This window comes from Choloepus didactylus, chromosome X (genome assembly GCF_015220235.1).
Source record: "Choloepus didactylus isolate mChoDid1 chromosome X, mChoDid1.pri, whole genome shotgun sequence".
Lineage (NCBI taxonomy): Eukaryota > Metazoa > Chordata > Mammalia > Pilosa > Megalonychidae > Choloepus > Choloepus didactylus.
Window position 1 is genome coordinate 167157095 of NC_051334.1, and position 5459 is coordinate 167162553.

The following is a 5459-nucleotide window of genomic DNA, read 5'->3' on the forward strand; positions in this document are numbered from 1 at the left end:
AAACCAGAACAGTTATATTTCACAATAAGGAAATAACTGAGACTGTGGAACTGTAACTCATAATATTCTTTGACATTTGCTCTCTACCTACTTGTTAAATTGCACTTGGAAAGTTATCACTTTTATATATATGTGTTATATATATGTGTTTATCATAAAAAATATGATTAAAAAAAAGCCAAGGAACCCCAAAGATGGCCAGCCAGCCAGCCAGAAGATACCAATCCCAGGAGGAAGCAAGCCTTCCAGCCTCTGAAACCATGAGCCAATAAATTCTTGTTTAGCCAAGAAGAAAAAAAAAAAAGAAAAAGAAAAGGAAAAAAGAAACTGTTGGGACAATTTAGGAAACTTGAATATGGACTGTGTATTACATAACATAATTTTAACAATGTTAGATGTCTTGGGTGTGATAACAAAGTTGTTTTTAAGTGATAAAGGCTGAAAAAGTGTCTTGATGTCTGTCTGCAACTTACTTTCAAGTGGTTTGTAAAAAACATATGTATATATTATGCATTTATATGCATATATATTATATGCAGAGAGAAAGAGAGAAAGAGAATAAATGTGGCAAAAATGTTAACAACTGCTTAATCTTGGTGAAGGGTATATGGATGTTCATGTACTATTCTTTCATATTTTCTGTAGGTTTGAAATTTTTCTAAATAAAAAGCTGAACATTTTTTAAAAATTAAATTTGGAAATATTTATCAAAATTATAAATAACATACCCTTTCACCCAATAATTCCACTTCTAGGAATTACCTAGATATATGTTCTATATTACTCACTGCAGCATGGTTAGATAATAGCGGAAGATTGGGAGCAATGTAAATCTCCTTTGATAGGGTACAAGCAAAATTAAATGGAATTCAAAAAATGAAGAAGCTCTTTGTGGACTAATGAAATCATCTCCAAGATATAGTGTTAGGTTGAAAAGATAAGGTATAGAACAATACCTATAGCATTGTGTTTGATTTAATAAATGGTCCTGATTCTTTACCTCCCTCCATCCATACCACCCGCAATGTGACTCTGCAAGTCCAGGGATCCCTTGAACCTGGGCTGGCCTTGAGCCTCGCTTGGGTCAGAATAGAATATGACAGAAGTTATGGTGTGCTCTGTCTGTGTGTAGGCTTCCAGAGGCCTTATGGGCTTCTTTTCTCATGGAACCCTGACACTGCAGTGAGAACAAGGCTGGACTAGAATGCTGGAGGGAGAGTAGACCATGTGGAATAAAGTTGAGTAATCCTGACTGAGGCCATTCCAGACCCATCAACTAATCAGTGGAGATGAGATAAGCCTGGCCCTGAACCACAGAACCATCCAACTTACCCAAAGACTCATGAGAAATAATGAATGATTAATATTTTAAGTGACCAAGGTTTTTTGGGTGGGGGAACAGTTGAGGTTATGCAGTAATAGCTGGCTGATACAAGTATGCTACCATTTGTGTCAACATTTGGAAAAAAACAAATCTTTAGACATAAACTTTGTAGGGATGCACAAGAAACTGAAAACGTGATTCCTTTGGGGGAGAGGAACTATGGTGGCTGGCGGATGAAGGTGGGAGAGAGACATTTCACTGCCCTTTTGTAGTAGCTTTTGAATTTTGAAACATGTGAATGTATATCTTATAAACAAACAAACTAGCTAACAAATAGACAAACAAATAAATCCTTTTTCTTTTTACTCAAATCTTCCCAGAACATTTGACTTATTTGTATGGGGGAATGGAAACTCATACCCTGTTCACAAGATTATAAATGGGTTGCGTGAAGGTATGGTTTTAAGCAGTGCCTATAAATACATGTAAAACATATACAATGCATACACATTCTCTGGAAGAACCCAGAAGAAGCTGATAAAATTGGATGCCTCTCAGGAATGACCTTATAGGACTTACTTTCCCCAATATGTCCTTTTTACTGTTTGAATTTTTTTCTCTATGAGGAACCAGGAACCAGGGCCCAGGACCCCACCCCCTCCTCCATTACTGAGATTCAGCAGCGGCCCACATGACGGGGCAACAGGCACCACCACCCCCTCACTGCCCCCAGGAGGGAAGCATTAAAACTTCCCTCCTCTAATCACTGTTAGTAACCAAATCTCATGACACCCTGTTGTAACCAAATCTCTTGAGAAACTCTGTTGTCACCAACCTTTATAAGCATCCCCCCTCCACTCCTCTCTCTGTACAGACGGCTGACTTCCCTGTTTCCTAATCTCCGCAGTAGAGAAGATCCGTCTCCTGTGTGTAAATCCCTAGTTAGACTCAAAGGTAACTCTGTGCTAGGCGTGTTCTTTGATCTTGGGGCTATTCTGGGTTGGAACATACACTAAGCATGATTGCCTCTTCAAAAGAAAAATAATGAATAAAATGTACATACCCTTTGACCTGGCAATTGATCACTTCTGCGAATTTCTCCTGCAGAAATATTTAAAGAAGCAAACATAAATGTACAAGAAGTTATTACTGGTTTATACTAATAAATTATAAAGAACCCAAATGACCATCAGTTGAGTTTTAGTAAATAAATTATGGCATGTCCATGTAAGGAATACTCTCTAGTTGCTAAAAATGATTTAATATGGACCCAAGTGAGAGCTGCCCATAATATATTTTCAGGTGAGAAAAGCAAGATACAAACAATATATGCAGTATATTCTTATTTCTGTTATATATATGTGTGTCTGTGTGTGCGCGCGCACGCGCACGTGCAATTTGTGGATTTATCCCACAATGTTAAGCTAAAGAAGTCAGTCACAAGATAGTAGTTTTTAATTTCACTTATCAAAAGCTTAAAAACAGGCAAAAACTAATCTATGGCGTTAGAAGTCAGGATTAGTGGTTACCTTTGTGAAGGAGGGTGACAGAGCATTATGGGGCACTTCTGGGATACTAAAATGTTTTGTTTCCTAACCTGGGTACTGGTTACATGAATGTATTCAATTTGTGACAGAATGTATTCAATTTGTGACAATTCACGGAGAATGAATGGCCAGAAGCAGGCTTAAGTTCTTGAATGTTTTATGCCTTAACCTGAGTGATGGTCACATGGGTTTATTCAGTTTGTGACAATTCATAAAAGAGTGAATGGATGAGAGTGGGCATTAGGGCATGCTTCTGGGGTTCTGGAATGTTCTATGTCAACCTCAGTGATAGTTTAATGTCTGGAAGTGGACATTAGGGGGCGCTTCTGGGGTTCTAGAATGTTCTATATCAACCTGGGTGATGGTTACATGGGTTCATTTAGTGTGTGACAGTGAACGGATGGGAGTGGGCATTAGGGGATGCTTCTGGAATGTTCTGGTCAACCTAGGTGATGGTTTATGAGTGCTTCCAGTTTGTGATAATTTATCAAGCTGTACACTTTTTTGTCCTTCAATAAAAAGCTTTAAAAATGCATGTTTATTATAAATATACACTTGCATATATATATATAGAAAAAGGTAATGAGGTATACACATCAAACTATTACTTTGTGGATAGGAAGGCTGGGCGGGAGGAGTTTTCTTTTTACTTTGCATACTTCTCCAAGGTCTCTATAATAAGCATTTTTCCTTCATAATTTAAAAATGTATAATGAAGAAAAACACTTTAATAAAAAGGAAAGTAACTTTTAAACACTGCTATGGGGTATTAGTTTTGTCTTTGGGAAGCAAATATGCATGGTCAGGATTACAAATCTAGAATTCTCTGGACCCACCACCTAACAGCCACAGTTCCTCCTCCTTGCACCCCCATCCTCCAGGTCCTGGAAGGAGATAAATGCCCAGGAGGACAGAATCAAAGAAACACTTTATTAGCACAGTTTTCACCCCAAACTTAAGTGTGGTCACCTGAAGTGTTACACTAAAAACTCCTTTAGCCCAAAGTAGGCAGGCTTCAGTGACCCAGATCGGAAGCTTCTTTCTCTGAGGACTACATTCCAATCTTAGCTCTGGAGATCTAACCACTCCTTTAGTCAGTTGAAGCAGGTAAGAAAATACAAACCCAAGGAAAAACCACACCTAACGGAAGGTGTGAACCTTTTTAGGGTGACCAACTAATCCCAGTTTGCCCAAGACATTCCTTGTTTTAGCACTGAAAGGCCCCAGGAAACCCCTCAGTTCTGAGCAAACTAGGATGGTTGGTCGCCTTAAATTTAAGGTCTAGGACAGAGCAGGCCTAAACTGCTTGGTAGGCCTCTTTTTCCTGAGTCCCACCAAAGTTCCCCCTTGACCTTTAAGGTATGTAGCAGGGCAGGGAGTGTCATTTCCTCAGAAGCTAAAGGAGAGGTGCCAGACTAAAGGAGAAGAAAGAACAGAATGTCACAAAGAGGGAATCCAAAGAGGGATTCCACACACTCAGCAGTTTTTAAACTTCTTCACACTGACAATTCTACACAATACTTTCTCCAAGATCCTATACTTTCTGGGATCAAAGTTCTTATTCATGTTCTACTTTTAAGATTTTGGCTGCATCTAGATAGCGATTACCCATACTATTGTTTACTTAAGATGTTTCTTTAAATTAACTCACTTTTTCTTTGTTATATTTGCTTTTTTAATATATGCATTTAGAAATACTATTTGCTAAATTTACTTTGACAGAAAACTTCATGCCATTATCATAAATGGAAAGTCAGGATCACAGGGCACAAAAAGAAGGCATACATTAGGTATATGGTAATAAATATTACCTAGGGGTGGTACTGCTTTTGACGAAGACTCCTCAGGCAAGTTTTCCTCAGAAATATCTAGAAGACAGGAAGCTTGGTGCTCCTCCTAGAGGTTAGAGTGTGTGGCTAACAACGTCAGGTGATTTTCTTTCAGCTCCCTCTATAGGGTAAAACTCTCAGTGATTTTCTTTCAGCTTCCTCTATAGGGTAACACTCTCAGGATTTTCTTTTGACTCCCTCTATAGGTTATCACTCCTCTGTGATTTTTTTTCAGCGCCCTCTATAGGTTTGAGTGTGGTATTATCATTCAACAGAATTTTAATGAGTGACTAGCTAGCTGCTGAGGGTACAGAATTATACTTCTTGTCTCCATGTCCTCAACCCCCATTCATTCAAGCCACTGTAATCCTACTCTGCCCCTTCTACCTCACTAAAAGTTGACCACCAAAAGTCTCTAGTGGACTTCCTCCTCCAATGAGAAATTTTCAGTCCTCATCTTAATTGACGCTGTAGACCACTCCCTCCTTGGCTTCACTGCTTTCTCCAGGTTTTTCTCCTACCTCTCTTGCCACCCCATCTCTTCTTCCACCGGCCTCTGAAATATTGGTGCTTTTCAGGATTTTGTCCCTTATCATCTTCTCCATACAATCTCCCTGTTTATATCTATACCCATAGCTTCCACCTACATAAGCTAAAGATTCCCAAATCCTAAGAGATGAGAGGTGGCCTGTTTTCCTCCAAGGCCACATCTCCCATATTAACATACTACTGGCATTTCTGTGATAGTGCCGTGGTCTT